The sequence below is a fragment of the Staurois parvus genome, unplaced genomic scaffold (assembly GCF_062004578.1).
Source record: "Staurois parvus isolate SC_StPar_1 unplaced genomic scaffold, SC_StPar_1.0 ptg000303l, whole genome shotgun sequence".
NCBI lineage: Eukaryota > Metazoa > Chordata > Amphibia > Anura > Ranidae > Staurois > Staurois parvus.
This window is the reverse complement of record NW_028318099.1, coordinates 5,323,177-5,339,872: the sequence shown is the minus strand read 5'-3', so window position 1 is coordinate 5,339,872 and position 16,696 is coordinate 5,323,177. Positions and strand designations below refer to the sequence as shown.

Sequence of the window (16,696 nt, the reverse complement as noted above, 5' to 3'; positions counted from 1 at the left end):
CCCACAGCAAGCACTTCACTATGGGTCACTCGAGCATGTGCACTCCCCAGCTGCTGCTCCGTGTGTCCATTCACACAAGGAGCAGCAGTTCAGCTTTCTCTTCTCACTGGCTGTGATTGACAGCAGCGGGAGCAAATGGCTCCTGCTGCTGTCTCAGCCAATGAGGAGAGGGAGTCCAGGGATAGCCAAGACTCCAGTGCACATCGCTGGATCGAGAGGGGGATTAGGTGAGTATTAGGGGCTGCTGGGGGGGGGGGGATGCTGCAAACAGAAGGTTTTGCATAGAATGCATGAAGGTAAAAAACCTTGAGCCTTTACAACCACTTAAATTCACTCTCTGTACAGAGAGGCCTCCTGTTCATCCACAAACTGAAGCATAGTGAACACCGTTTACTATGCTTCAGTTATGTGAATGAACACAGTAAGTGTTTGGTATATGACATATTTACCAGCTCCCCACTCTCCATCTTGAATCAATCCTCCCATGAGCTGTGGGGGAAGGAGCCCACAGGGAGGCAGGGCAGCAGGGGAAATCAAATCATGGACAGGGAGGGTGGTTGGTGCAGCGGGGGGGGGGGGGGAGTGGGGGCAGTTACTGTATCTGATCCCCCTGGGTCTCTTTCCCTGCAGCAGCTGAAACCTCAGGGATGGGAGAGGAGGAGAAGCCATTTTTTCGGGTGCTGCAAGGAGAGCCACACAGGGGAATCGGTTCCAGTAATTGTCCATTCACCGCATTGATCACCCTCTCTGTCCAAGATCTAATTCACCCTGCTTGTCAGCTGCCCGATCCCTCCTTATTAATTGATGGGGTCCAATTAGAACATCTGTCAGGATTGTATGCTGCTTGCATCCCTGTAAGAGGAATTGCCCCTCTATTTGTGTCTTATCCAAAATTGGAAACAGAGTTTTGTATGGAGCTGGGTTTTAAATGTTAACCATTTAAACCTTTAAAATGAAAGGTACTGTCTAGGAGCTGATTCACATAAACATAGAAAATGCTGCATTCAAATGCATACAGCGTATAGTTTTGTATGCACTAAGGAAGTCTATGGGCCCATACACACAGCTGTGTCTTGCAGTGTCAATTTATGCTATGTTTGGCAGCATACATAAAGTAGGGCACAGCTGCATCCAGAGCTGTATATTCAGCCATAGTTAATGATGTACATATGTAAACATTTGTGCAACATTTACAGGCATACCAGCAGCGCTATTGGTCACTGGCGCTGCTCAGGACCAATAAGTATACAGTATTCCAACAAAGTGTAAATTCACTGTGCTGATCACACATTATTGATTTTACATATCGGCCAAATAAAAGAGGCATTCATTCTTTGGGCATGATCCTGGAGAGGCTCATTGTATGTATGACATATAGGCCTCAGCTTTCCATCAGGTCCACTCTGATGGCTTAGCCAAACAAATTCTACCCATGCACAAGCAACCAATCCCACCAGCTGTCAGAGCACACCTGGTGGTACACATTGGGGTGGGGAAAGGGGTGGGAGGTGCAGAGACAAAATGGTTTTAGAGTGTTGCACCTCCCCATCAAGTCTGCTCTGATGGCTGGTAGGAGGAGTCATTTCTGCCTTTGTAGAAATTGAGTGGCTAAGATACACTCTACACATTCAGAAATTGATCCTCCCCTCAGCTATCATAGTAGATGTTATGGGGAAATGTGGAGGGGGCAGAGCCAGAATGGTTTTAGAGTGTTGTGTTTCCCCATCAGGTCCAATCTGATGGCCGGTGGGTGGAGCCATTTTTGCTTTTCTAGCATATGATTGGCCAAGCCAAGCAAATTTTACAAAAACAGAAATGGCTGCTGCCACCAGCTGTCAGAGTGGACCAGATGGGGATCACAACACTCTAAAACCATTCTGGCTCTGCCCTCCTCCCCCCACATCCCATCAGTTGCATCTGACAGACAGAGCTCAGCTTTTACATGTGTACAGCACACAGCGCATACAAAAATCACATATAAGCATGATCCTTTGTGGAAAACCAGTATGTGATGCGAATAAGCCCCACGAGTGGGCACCAGGAGCTACCTTCTCTTCCCTTTATTTTTTTAACATGAATAGCCTTCTCTAAGCAAATTTCTAATTTAGTTTCTGTGCTAAACCCTCCAGTAATTCCATGTTCAGTGGGCTCTATTTTTGAAGACAAGACTTAGCCCATAATTAAGGGGGGTTTCACACCTAGTAAGCAAGCAAAACTAAATCAGGTAGGAACACAGAGTTTTCTGGTCAGAAAATAAAATAAAAAGCACATTGTGGTGATGGGCAGAACAATTTATTTTGGTAACTAGTGCCCTTGCTGTCACTTGCAGCTTTGTGGCACAATAAAAAATAACAAAATTTAGTGTGTTTTTGGATATGAGCAGCTCACGTATAACGTCTTCATTAACGCCTACAGTGAATATTGCAGTTCTCAATACTGATTCTATGGACAAATTCCACTTATTGATTTTACAAACTTCTGTAGATGGAAAATTGCAGCAATGGTGTAATTTTATAGAACTCCCTGGAAGAGTGACAAGTCTTGGAAAAAAAAGTAAAGTGGTAATATACAATTTAGCCACTAGATGGCACCCTATTTGTATCATATAACATTGACACAACAACTAGTGATTGATTTGCTGTGTTTAATTGCTGTGTCTGTTTATATATCCTACATATCAGGCATTTGCATGGCATCGTTGATCACAAGGAACAGTCCTACAGTTAAAAAAATGCCTAAATGGAAATGTCTTGTTTTTGATTAATTCTTAATCAGTAATACAATTCAGTTCAGTATCAGTGTCCCTGTATGCAGAATAAACATGTCTTATGCTGTTTAAATATGACGCAAATCAAATGTTTGATTCACCATCCTGTTCTGGAAAATGTTAAGGCAAAGGGTAATGGAAATTTGAAAAAAATATCTGAAAAAATATTTACAGAACCAAGACTTTATTTACCAAATAATTCAACTTTTGTAGAACTTGTGTATTTCTGCGGAGAGCCAGATCCCTGTCAAGTCACTACATAGTAAGTGGAGTTGAAAAAAGACATATGGTCAACAATAAAATAAATAAATTTAAAAAATGCAAAACTTTGAGTTGATCAAGAGAAAGCAAAACTTTTAAACTAAATTCCTTATGAATCGTGGTTCAATTGCTCCAACAGGGAAAAAAATATTTCCTGATCCCCAGAAGCATAAGTGGATAATTCCCAAATTATGTTAAATTGGAATTGTGTAGACACTTAGGTGTCCAGTTATAAAGCGGTGGAGGGCCCTTACTGCAGCCAGACTGCTGCTTTAAAAAAAAACACATACCCAGCATATTTGACACTCTGGGGTTTATTTACTAAAGCTGGAGAGTCCAAAATCAGACTCCCTTCTGCATAGAAACCAATCAGCTTCCAGGGTTCATTGCCAAAGCTTCATTGAACAAGCTGAGGTTAGAAGCTGATTGGTTTCTATGCAGAAGGGAGTCTGATTTTGGACTCTCCAGCTTTAGTAAATAAACCCCTCTGGTTCAGGGGCAGACTGACCATTCGAGCACTCGGGCACTGCCCGAGGGCCCGGGGTCAGTAGGGGGCCCTATAAAATGCCCTTGGTACCTTTTATAGGCTTTTTTGTGTGTGTTTTGAGTGTGGGCAAGGATACAGGGGCCCCATGATCCCCAATTGCCCGGGGGCCCCATGAGTTGTCAGTCCGCCCCTGATCTGGGTAAATTATTTGTTAACAATCCCCCACCATGTTCCACTATACAGCAAAACTATTTTCATTAATATTAAATTAAGAGAAAAAAAAACAGTGATGGTTTGTACATACCAGAAAAAAAGACAGTGGTGGTTTGTAAATATAATGACATTGGTAAAAGAAAAAAGTAAGACTATTAGGATGGTAACAATATGCTATATAGAATTCAAGGGTTTAGTAAATGGTGCAGAAAGTGTTCCTTTTAAAAACCTATGGATAATATTCACTTGCTTTAAAGCTGAAGTTTAGCTAAAGAAAACAAAATCCTAGAGCTTTAGTCACATCCCTTACCTGTAATGAAGTATATCCCACGTGGTGTAGGAATCTGGATCCTGGAGAGCTATTCCCTGTCATTGATGCCTGTCCTCTTCCTGTTTCTGAACTTCTTCCACTGAAATGGTTAACAATGTTGGGTCTTCAGGCAGAATAGCAGTAGAGATGGTCTGATGGGGACACCACTTTCCTCCTCTTCTAATGAGAAAAGTTATTTCATTGACTGTAACATGATCAATGAAAAGGGGGGGGGGGTCTGTTTAGTCACAGAATTCCCTCTCCCTCCATGCATGTACTTACCAGATCTCAGAGCAGCATCCAGCAGAGTGAAGGGAAGTTCTCCTAGGCTTCCCCTCTGCTGTGTCATGTGGCATATTGGAGCTAAGGAGGAGTCTAGGGAATATTACATGCAGCAACTTTATCTGCCAGACAAGTCACTACCATAAGGGTGCTCCTGCAGATCTGTTGGCAAAGACACACCACATGCCTGGAATGTTCAAGGTGGATGGGAGGGGGTGGTGGAGTTGTAGAGACCTTCCAACCTGGACTATCTGGTGGAGAGTGGATAGTGGCATTGGAAGTCTGTTATAATTGGAGGCCCTAGTTTTCTGACAGCGTACCTGCAGTATACACAGGAGCTGCTACAGAGTACCACTCTATCGCTCACTCACTTGAGAGAGAGCGCTCAGTCCTATTTAATGTCCAAGTTTTGGTAGATATTGCTGAAAGTGGCAAGTCCTTACCCAGAGATAGACCCGTCCTATAATAACAAGCCTTCTGACTGGGCCTCAGGGACACATTAGACTGAGTCTATGAGCTCAGCCTGGGTCAGGTGAGGAACAAGTCACTTCTGTGCACACCTTAGCTAGATGGTTAACAAGGTCATCTCAGATGGCAGGCCGCATAACCAGAAAGTTTATCCATATGATAGGGTAATGCCTTTATCTCTAACAGGGTAATGCCTCAACATGGCGGGCAATTTAACCATAATCCATCCATATGGCAGACTTCTTAACCTTGCAGAGTCTAACAGGGATATGTCTCCTTATGGCAGGCTCTTTATCCAGCCAGTGTCTCCACATGACAGGCTTTCTAACTGCAGTGTCTTCACAAGGCAGGCTCTCTCTCACTAGGCAATGTCTCCACATGGCAGGCTCTTTAACCATGCAGTCTTTTCACAAGGCAAGCTCTCTAACCAGGCAGTGCTGTCCCATTGCAGGCTCTCTAACCAGGCAATGTCTTCACACAGGCTCTCTAACCAGGCAGTTCTTTCACATTACAGGCTCTCTAACCAGGCTGTTCCTTCACATTGCAGGCTCTCTAACCAGGCAGTTCCTTCACATTGCAGGCTCTCTAACCAGGCAGTTCCTTCACATTACAGGCTCTCTAACCTGGCAGTTCCTTCACATTACAGGCTCTCTAACCAGGCAGTTCCTTCACATTGCAGGCTCTCTAACCAGGCAGTTCCATAACATTGCAGGCTCTCTAACCAGGCAGTTCCTTCACATTACAGGCTCTCTAACCTGGCAGTTCCTTCACATTACAGGCTCTCTAACCAGGCAGTTCCTTTACATTGCAGGCTCGCTAACCAGGCAGTTCCTTTACATTGCAGGCTCTCTAACCAGGTAGTTCCTTAACATTGCAGGTTCTCTAATCAGGTAGTGTCTTCACAGGGCAAGCTATCTAACCAGGCAATGTCTTCACATGGCGGGCTCTCTAACCAGGCAGTTCCATAACATTGCAGGCTCTCTAACCAGGCAGTTCCTTCACATTGCAGGCTCTCTAACCAGGCAGTTCCTTCACATTGCAGGCTCTCTAACCAGGCAGTTCCTTCACATTGCAGGCTCCCTAACCAGGCAGTTCTTTAACATTGCAGGCGCTCTAATCAGGCAGTGTCTTCACATGGCAAGCTATCTAACCAGGCAATGTCTTCACATGGCAGGCTCTCTAACCAGGCAGTTCCTTCACATTGCAGGCTCTCTAATCAGGCAGAGTCTTCACATGGCAAGCTATCTAACTAGGCAGTCTCTCTACATTTTAGGCACACTACCCAAGCAGTGTTTCCACATGGCAGGCTCCCTAACCAGGCAGTCTCTCCACATGATAGGCTTTCTACTGGGCAATTTTTTGGGAAATTATTTATTCCAGATATGCCAAAAATTTAAAACCCTAAACTGGTCACAAGATAGACAGAGTACAGATTGTGTCACAATAAAAAAAAGTCTACAAGCAGTCCTTCCCTAGAAAGGAGAACCAAAAGTACTTTGTAAACAAATTTGTAAAGAAGCAACGTTCCAGGTAATTTCGGGATATAGAAAAGTAGAATCACCAAACACAGACATGGCTATGAATTGCATCATGTTTCTGTTGTGACCACTCTTAAGAGACCTTGAGGTCTCTATCAATGAGGTCAATATCATTTCATATCAGGGACAGAGCAGTTTTTAATGTAACAGTGCCTCTAAAGTAAATAGTCTAAAATCAAGTGTATTATCTGTTCTTATCAGCATCCAGCAGGGGTACACTGTCCTCATTCTGGCATTTTAGCAGGAATGGCTGGCTCTAAGGTATCTCTACTGGTATGATGGTGGTCTTGAGGGACCTTTGACATGGGAAAAAAAACAAAATTAGGCACCCACTGGGTAAGGTGAAGGTTTGGCATTTCCCTGGTGTGAAAGATTCGGAGGGGAACCCATTGCCTCCTGATTTGAGCAGTACTACCTGGTCTGGCTAAGGGCTGGGAAGGCAGAGAGCCTGCAATGTCAAGCACCTCCTGGGAGTGGCTAGCGTATTTTTTGTTTAAGAAAACAGAACAAAATTACACAAATAGGTGTAAGACTGCAGAATAGTATGACATGAGGATGGCATAATAATAGACAGTATAATGCTGTGTACAAGTCATGTAAGAGAGAGGAAAAATCTCACAACTCCACCAGACTATTACTGCACATCACCTTATTGGCTAGGTATTTTGGCCAAAAGCTGGGCAATTTTTGTTACCAGACCGCAAGGCCCAGCTATTGTATAGCATTTTGGCAATTATTTCTTTTCTTTCTCTGTGTGTCACTTCCCTTTTTTTATTTGTGTTTTCACTCATCAGGATGGTAGGGTGCAGGTCTGTGAGCCTGCCCTGAAGTCTAGGATGAGGATGAGTGGCCCTTAAGTTCCTACCACTCCTGCCTGGAGGTCTCTCTACAGGAGTGCCCCTAACCTAGCACTCATTGGCTGGCTTTGGCTATACATGAAAACAGAGATCCGCCAGGTTGGGTGGACCAGAGTCTTGCCCCATCAGGGGTCTTGCACTCCATGGGGTTCAGGGAGGTCCTTCCTTTTTATGAAGGGACCAGTGGCCCATCCTGGCATGTTTTCACATGCTCTTTTCTGGTTCATTTGGTGTTCAGTTTTATGCATACTACATCACAGGCTCAGAAAAAACAGCATAACAATCTTCTGTGGTAGTTTCAGAGTGGAATATGTTTAATTGGTTCTGCGTTCGTATATTTTGGTCAAAAACACGAATGTATTATACAGTACAGGTGAAGGCTAATACAGTACCATACACTTTTTGATTATTGTTAACTGATGTACATGTTAATGTTTTTCCATTAGTTTTGGATGAATGGCGAAGGATAAGATTACTATCACTTCTGTTCATTAAATGGGGACATGAAACAGTGATAAAAACCCCACAAAAGTTTTGTTTACTTTTAATATGACTAGCAATTAAAATAATTGAATTAATTCATACAGTATACTGTTTTGGGCAGTCTTTTCTGGGGTAGTAGTTTTAAATGGCTGGGGTGCACCGGTTATGTACTCTTAGTGAAAAAAAGTATGTCATCTGGAATATTGTTGATATATCATGTTTTATTCTGTAAGATTGGCTATGGATGGTGTTCTTTCCCTCTCTATTGTGTGGGTAGGCAGTTATAACTTATAGGTTCAATGACCACTCCTCTGCGCTCACAAGTTTACGACATTTATTATTGCACCAAAACTACTGATCAAAAAGTGAGCCACAGTGTTTCCCTATAAAAGCTTCCATGATCTCAGTAAACCCCCCCGGCGTTCTGTCTGTCATACATGGAAACCATTTCCCAGCTTTATTGTCCATCTGTGACATAATATTCTGTTACCACTAGATGGTGTTCACTTCTGCTTATAAAGAGCAGTTCAACTGTTTACACAGGTTTTCAGCGGAACATGAAAAGAATTGTGTTTTTAGATGCTCTGAGCATTTTCTGACAAAGGTGTTTATAAGGGGATTATTTTGCTGAAGTTATTTTTATGAGTGTTTACTGGAGAATAAAACTTTTATTGATCTTTAAGGCACACTCTAGGTCACAGCTTCTCAACAAGGGTTCTGTGGAACCCTGGGGTTCTTCCAGAGCTACCAGTAGATTGCGGCCAGGTGACTTGTAGATCGCGGTCTGGGCTTGCTAACCTGCGATCTCAGAGCATCAAACAGAGTGCAATGCAGAGGGACTACTGGTAAAGTTGGAGCTGTAGTAGGGAGTAAGAGCTGCATAAGCCAATGCCTCCTCTGTAGTGCTGGATCCTGTCCCATGCAGAGTGATACCAACTGCAGTCCACCTCTTATCCCGGGTAGAGGTCTCCAGAGTGGTGTCAGCAGCAGGAAAGAAAAAATCTTCAGGTTAGTGTGAAGCAATACACTGGACATAAAAATATAGGGCTGTTTTCACACTGATGTGCTGCGGTTCACCCACATTGTGGCTGCAGTGCAATGTAACCGCAGCTTTCCTGCAGGTTTGCTGCGCTTAGCCATAGTAGTCTTTAAGTCCTGAGGGTTTGGTGCACTTTCTGATATGGCATCAAAACTTCTGAGTGCAGGAGTTTTGGTGCGCTTTCAGAAAGTGCACCACACCTGCAGGACATATTAGAAGTCTATGGAAAAGCACAGCTAACCCAGGAAAGCAGCCTTATAGGGGGTTCAGAACAGTAAAGGTTCATTTACACTTTCAGTTTGGGGGGGTCATAAGACCTAGTTAAAGATGTGTTTTTACCACCCCTGCCCCAACCGCACAGCCTTTAGCTGCAGTGCCCTTGGGTGTACACACCCAGGGGCGGACTGAGCATTTGAGCACTCGGGCACTGCCCGAGGGCCTGGGGTCAGTAGGGGGCCCCATGAAATGCCCCTGGTAACTTTTATAGGCTTTTTTGGGTGTGCTTTGACTGTGGGCAAGCACACAGGGGCCCCATGATCCCCTATTGCCCGGGGGCCCCATGAGTTGTCAGTCTGCCCCTGTACACACCCTGTCATAGTTGGTGGGTGTAGCACATGCCAAGCATGACCCACGCAAGTGAATGAGGCCACTCTGGAAGTGCCCTGTAAACTTGTGCAGTACAACAAACAAGGGGTTAAAACAACCAGTGCTGTGTTGCTTTCTCACCACCTGCTTTAACCCCTTGGACCCCTTGCAGAATGGCCCCATTTACTTTTTTTTTTAAAATCAGATCTTTTTTTATTAATTGAAGTATGGATCCATGTACACATATAATCATACAACCACAATCTCTAAGTGTGGCGTTAGTATCAACAAGTTACATTTACGTTATTATATAAAAGAGGTACAAAGTCATGGATACCGAATATATAACCATAGATTCCAGACCACAACATTTTCTAGATCCTTTTTTTTTTTGAAAAATAGAAAAAAAACAGATTTCAAAATAGACTGGGAAAAAACAGAAGGAAATTAAAAGAACACGAGTTATAAAACCAAAATAATTTTTAACAATTTAACAAAAACCAGTCTTCTTCTGAACTGAACTCTGAGAGTCAAACCTCCTTAGCTCATCCACGTGCAATATAGTAGATAAAGAGTCTAATCCAACGTTTGCCAAAAGTAGAGTTTTACCGTATGTGGCCCCATTTACTTGAATGGGTCATGATTGGCAGGCGGTAGCACCCACCAACAGTAACACTGGGTTTAATTCCTGCTGAGGCATGTGTACTTGCTTTTCAGCTGAAGCAGGTAGGGATTGATGGCGGTAAAACCGTGATTCAGCCGCAGGGTTTAACACCCCCCCCCAAGTTTATGTCGAAACAAGCTCTAAGCGTGCCACTGCCAAATCCAACTAAGGGCTCATTCACAAGTGCAGAAGGCACTGCTGCTCCTATGGAAAGCAAACTGTGTCCTCTGAAAACCCAGAGGTTGCACTGCCGAGCAATGCAGGCAATTGCGACATGGTATTATAGAAAGTAGAGATTTAAATCATGTATGAGGAGGAGACACCGAGTGACACTGTGCACATGTTGTTCAGGTAGATATCTACCGCTTTAATAATATAGGGCTTTTTTTACACTGATGCGCTGCAGTTCACCCACACCCCGGGTGCAGTGCAGTGTACCTGCAGCTTTCCTGCAGGTTTTCTGCTCAAGGAACCCATAGCAACTTCAGGGGGATCTCTAGGGTTCCACCAAACCCTGGTTAAGAAAGGGTGCATTAGGGCCTAGATTAGCCACTAAAGGACACATTGATAATACATTGAATGTTTATCCATAATTAACGTTGAAAACATCATACATACCTTTTAAAGCAGTCTGAGTACACCTGATTTTAGCACAGTTGTATAGCTTCCTGAATAGCAGTGTAGCACCCTCCTGGGTTAGGTAACTTTAGTTCTGGCTCACTGTAATCAGTATAGATACATGTGAATATTTAGGTCTGTTCTGTGTTTCACAACCTGCAGGTTTGACTGCTCCCCCTGCACTCCAGCACTTTCTGGGTCATTCTGGTACAAAGGTATGAGGCAAGGCAAATAGGCAGCATTAATATGTGTACTGTCTCAGCCAATCCCTGTGGAAGACTGCACAGATGGCTGCTAGAAAAGTGTATAAATAGTCTGAGACCTGGAACAGAAGTGTCTTGTCCTTGAGGAGGAGATCACAGCCTAGGGGTGTGTGGGGGGGGAACTTTTCTGAAAATTACTGAAGCTGACTGAGGAACTTTTCATCTGAGGATCTAGTGTGGTATCACTGGGAAAAAGTTTCTGGAAGATATTGGAAGGTGGCAACCAATTGTCCAAGGACATTAACGAGTACAGACTGGTGTGAGAGATAATAGACTGTGTGCTGGTGCTATGGAGTCAGCTGTGTTCAAAGTGGACATGGTGTTTGGTGTCCTGAAGAGCTCCGTCTATCTAATTCCTAGTGAAAGACTCTGCACAGATCTCTAAGAGGCACATTAATATCCTCAGATTGCTACTACAAAGCTCAGTCCATCATTTACTTGTGCAAGGACTTGGCTTATAGCTCTAAAGAAGAAAGTTTAGTGTTCTCAAATTGCTACTAAAGGTAATTGGAGTATCCCACAGGTACACTACTCCTATCCAAGTTCTACAATAAATAATAAGAAAAACACACCCCTAGACTGTTCATTGAGCCAAATGAGTGACTGTGACTGTGTCCTGGCTGTGGGGCAATTCCAGGAAAAGACCTAACCCTAGGGGACATATAATACTGCAGGTTCCTACAGGGGTACCGCTACAGTAGGTTACTTTTTTTCTGTTGTGGACAGTTCTACTTTAACTGCAAAAAAAACAAATGACCATACTATGTTTCACTGTGAGATACAGTATGTATGTTTTCCCATGCCTAGACTTGTGGAAACTAAACGAGGATGGGTTGAAATTGAATTTCAAGAATACTTAGTCAGATCTGGTATGATCTTTAAAATCAACCTTTGAAAGTGTAATAATGCAATGGTTTTTGGTAAGCTGCTCTTGGACCAAAAAAAAAAAGACAAATAGCACTTCAGACAAAAGGTGTGATTTTTAGATGAAAGACAGCCAAACCAACATTTAAAGTTCAAATACAAAGTCAGTTTATTATTCAGTAGAAGTTTATAAGTAATCCAATGTGCTTCAGGGGTTACAGTGACTACTCCTTCATTAGAACAGTGCGGTGATAGAGAAAGTAAAATGCAGACAAACAGTATGTGATGGAGTACTCTTGTTAAAAAGCAGTGGTCACTCCAGGGGCGGACTGACAACTCATGGGGCCCCCGGGCAATAGGGGATCATGGGGTCCCTGTGTCCACGCCCACACTCAAATCACACCCAAAAAAGCCTATAAAAGGTACCACGGGCACTTCATGGGGCCCGCTACTGACCCCGGGTCCTCGAGCAGTGCTCAAATGGTCAGTCCGCCACTGGGTCACTCTAACTTCTGGTTTGCCAGTGGTAGACAGAGGGTAGTCCATCATCTCGTGTTCAAATTCTCCTTTCTCTAGCAACAGGAAGTCCAGATGAAGAGGGAATCCTTCTAAACCCAAAATTTATTGGCTTACTCAAAAGCTGATTTTGAATAATAAAAGGATTGCTTGTTATATAACCCTGAGCTGATAAAATATAATGGCACGTTCTGCAGTTCTGTAGCCTATCTAGTACCTTTGTAGCACTGACAAGTGTACTTTAATGCCTGGCGCCCAGGTTAAAGCAGTGGTAAACCATCAGGGCCGGACTGACCATTTGGAAACTCAGGCACTGCCCGAGGTCAGTAGGGGGCCCCATGAGATGCCCCTGGTACTTTTTTCATAGGCTTTTTTGAGTTTTGCGCAAGGACACAGGGGCCCCATGATCCCCTATTGCCCGGGGCCCCATGAGTTGTCAGTCCACCCCTGTAAACCATATAAATAAAAAGAAAAAAAAAACCTGCAAGGTAAAGGTATAATGTGCTAGAGCTTACCTTGAAACCTAGCCCTCCAGCGGAGCGCTGTCATGGCTCCCCATGTCTTCCATCTTCACCCGGTCTTTTTTTTTATTATTATACAGGATTTATATAGCGCCAACAGTTTGCGCAGCACTTTACAAAATGAAGGTAGACATTACAGTTACAATACAATTTACAAGAAGAAACAGAGGGCCTGCTCAGTAGAGCTTACAATCTAGGAGGAAGGGTTGAGTGACACAAAAGGTAATAGCTGTGGGTGGATGAGTTGATGGAGGATATAAAAGGTAGTTTGCTACTTAGAAGAAAGATAGGCTTACTTAACCACTTGGTAACCGCACTATAGCCAAATGATGGCTACAGCGCGGTTACCCACTTCTGGGAGGGCATCATATGACGTCCTCCCAGAATGTGCCCACCCTCACGCCCCCAGGGGCATGCACCCGGTGATCTCCATGATCGCTGTGTCCTATGGACACAGGTGAAACCAGTGATGAGGTAAAAGGCCAATCACTGCGGCCTTTTACCACGTGATCAGCTGTGTCCAATGACACAGCAGATCATGGAGTAAATATAGTTGCCAGTTATTGGCAGCACTTTCCTCATGTTGTCACAGCATGAGGAAAGTACTGCCGAATCGGTAGCTGTCAGAGGAGATTGGCACTGATCATCAGGGCACTTATGCCCTGCAGTGCTGCCCACCAGTGCCAACCATCATTGCCCAGCAGTGCCTCCCAGCAGTGCCACCCATCAGTGCCTCCTATCAGTGCCTCCAGTCAGTGCCATCAGGAGCAGGGCCCTCCTAACCCTCTTGTATTGTTGCTGTATTGTCTCCCTTCATATTGCAAAGCGCTGAGCAAACTGTTGGTGCTATATAAATCCTATATAATAATAATAATCAGTCAGTGCCAGTAGTCAGGGCTGTCAGTCAGTGCCTTCAGTCAGTGTCACCCATCAGTGCCACTTATTAGTGCAGCACAGGGGTGGACTGACCATTCGAGCACTCGGGCACTGCCCGAGGGCCTGGGGTCAGTAGGGGGCCCCATGAAATGTACCTGGTACCTTTTTTATAGTCTTTTTTGAGTGTGGGCAAGGACACAGGGGCCCCATGATCCCCTATTGCCCGAGGGCCTCATGAGTTGTCAGTCCAACCCTGGTGCAGCATCATCAGTGCCTTCTCATCAATGCCCACCAGTGCCGCCTCATCAGTATCGCCTCATCTGTGCAGCCTATAAGTGCTGCCTATCTGTGCCACCTCATCAGTGCCCATCAGTGCTGCCTATCAGTTCAGCCTTATCAACGCACATCAGTGAAGGAGAAAAATTACCTGTTTGAAAACTTTTATAATAGAAACAAAGAAAAACTTTTTTTTTTTCAACTTTTTGCAATTTTTTTGTTCCTAGTGCAAAAAATAAAACACACAGTGGCAATTAAAGACCACCAAAAGAAAGCTCTATTTGTGTGAAGATAAAATCCTAAAAATTTAATATGGATACAATGTTGCATGACTGCGCAATTGTCAATCAAAATGCGACAACGCTGAAAGCTGAAAATTGGCTTGAGCATGAAGGGGTTATAAGTGCCCGGTAAGCAAAGTGGTTTTTAAAGAAAGAGGTTTTCAGAGATCATCTAAAGGTGGATAGATCGCGAGCTGTACCTGGCTGACTGGCCGAGCTGTGATGACATCACTCCCATGCATGTGCGGGATTCCCGGCCACAGCACAGCGCTCTGAAGGAATGGAACAGGTATGCCGTTCCTTCAGAGCTCATACACTGAATATCAAAATGGGCTAATATCTCCTAAACTGTTCACATTTAGGAAATATTAATTTTACCTGCAGGCAAGTTTTATTATAAGCTTACCTGTAGGTAAAGTTAATAAACAAGACTTTACTATCACTGTAAGTTTTTGTTTGTTCAACCCAGCAGACTGAATGAAAAAAAAACTGAGGAGCTTGCAAGGAAGTCACTGTAATAACTATGCAATGTTAGCAATTGCCCTGCTGTGCTATTGTGTTCTGACAGCGGGACTGCCTCCCCATCCCAGCCAGAACACATCAGTCAGCGCTCGCAGTCATTGGCCGAGAGTGCTGATTCAAGGCTGATCGACTTCTGGTTATTCAGCATGCTTGTTCGACAAAAGCTGGTCATGAGATCGGCTTCTGTTGGTCAAGAACCTGTACACATGGGCCGAATGTCAGCTGGTTTCTACTGTACCAGCTGATTTTGGATGATATTGGGCCTGTGTGTATGGGGCTTAAAGCTGAATGGATGGGAACAGATTCCTCCATCCACCACTGAGACACTATTCTGACAGCGAGAATCTCTGTCTGCAGCCACTGATTGACAAAAGTTTTCCAACATTGCAGTTTGACACAAGTTAATCGAATAATTGACTTCTATCAAACACGGACGCCCACACATGCATTAAAATGTATTCGGGTTCCTGCTGAAACAGCCATATTTCGATCCAACTATGGCCAGCCTAAGTATGAATTGCTCGCGAAAGCAAGACAAGTTTTCTTTTAAACGTAAAGCTGAAAGACCACTACATTATTGATTAAACTGAAAGTGCCCATCGTTGTACAGAAATTGATGTCTTCTGAACCATTTGCTTTATATAAATTGCCATTAGAGGCCACAAAAGGCAACAAGATGACAGATGGACATTTTTCCTCAAAAGGGTTAATGAGCTGTGTGTTGGAGAATATCACCTCCCTCTTTACCATTGGTATTCAATGCCTTCTGTCCTCATAATCTCCTGAAAGCCTTTTACATATTTAGCTATGAATACTAATCAAACTTCCTTTGCACAAACCAGTATATGAAAATCATGTGATTTGTGTATAGTAGTTGTTTGCGTTTTACTCTAAGCCAGATCCGGAGTCTGTTTGCAGTGTGACAAGCTTTTGCTGGACCAACTACATTATCTGAACGACATTCAAACATATAACATTGCTTTCAGTCTGTACCTTCTTTCCTTAGACACATCACTTAAACATCATTCTAATGCCTTTTAGGAAATTTGTGGGGTGCTACCCAGAGCTGGATTAACAGTTAGGCAACATGAAAACATGCCTAAAATAACAAGGGAAGGGGGCCATAGAGTTTTTTCCTTAGCTGTCATTGCACTTTAAAATAATTTCAAACTTTTTTCACTTTCAGGACTTATTAAGTCTGAATGTTTGATGGGACCGAGGGGGGTACCGATGTTAGGTTATATTGGAGCATCATTTGCCCTCATTCCAGCCATGGTGCCATCATACTAATCATTTCATGTGTATAAGAGTTGTTTCACTATTTCATTTACTTTGTTGCTTTACAGAAATCTTTAAAGTAAAGGCTGGTAGAGACATTCTGAAGTCTAGTGTCCACAGTTGTTTGCATTACTGGCGAAGTATCCATGGAAGGGTCTGTGTACAGGCATTAATTTGGACCAGCCCCCTCCAGGGCATTGCCCTCACCTCACTAATAGACATCTGTGTTTAATTTCATTACGATTCATTTTTCGGATGAAAATTTCATTTTCGTAGAGTCGAATGTACACGAATCTCTTAATGGACATTCACTCACTGGCCAGTTTATTAGGTACATCTTGCTAGTACCAAGTTGGACCCCCTTTTGCCTTCAGAACTGCTTTAATTCCTCATGACATAGAGTCAATAAGATGCTGGAAACATTCCTCAGAGATTTTGGTCCATATTGACACGATAACATCGCTCAGATGCTGCAGATTTGTCGGCTGCACATCCATGATGTGAATCTCCTGTTTCTCCACATCCCAAAGGTGCTCTATTGGATTGAGTTCTGGTGACTGTAGAGGCCATTGGAGTACAGTGAACTCATTGTCATGTTCGAGAAACCAGTTTGAGATGAATTGAACTTTGTGGCATGGTGCATTATCCTGCTGGAAGTAGCTTTCAGAACATGGGTACTCTGGCACCCGGTGTTGTCTTCTGCTGCTGTAGCCCATCTGCTTCAAGG

The 16,696-nt window shown here is 43.7% G+C and overlaps 1 protein-coding gene and 1 long non-coding RNA gene across 5 annotated transcripts in view; one reads left to right on the top strand and one right to left on the bottom strand.

Annotated features, from left to right (window-relative positions):
- Nucleotides 1–16,696, top strand: part of ANK3 (ankyrin 3) — an 818,082-nt gene that overhangs the window by 352,054 nt on the left and 449,332 nt on the right. The window lies entirely within an intron of this gene.
- The window catches only part of LOC149457739 (uncharacterized), a 245,107-nt gene that overhangs the window by 83,584 nt on the left and 144,827 nt on the right, over nt 1–16,696 (bottom strand). Inside the window, exons 5-6 of one of the 3 annotated variants that reach the window (XR_016313569.1) lie at nt 4,039–4,218; nt 2,960–3,022 (exon numbers count right to left, since the gene is read on the bottom strand). The exons of 1 other annotated variant lie outside the window; for it this stretch is intronic. This is a non-coding gene — a long non-coding RNA (uncharacterized LOC149457739). Of the gene's footprint in view, nt 1–2,959; nt 3,023–4,038; nt 4,219–16,696 lie in introns of those variants that run through there. One more of the 3 variants, XR_016313571.1, reaches the window with a different exon arrangement.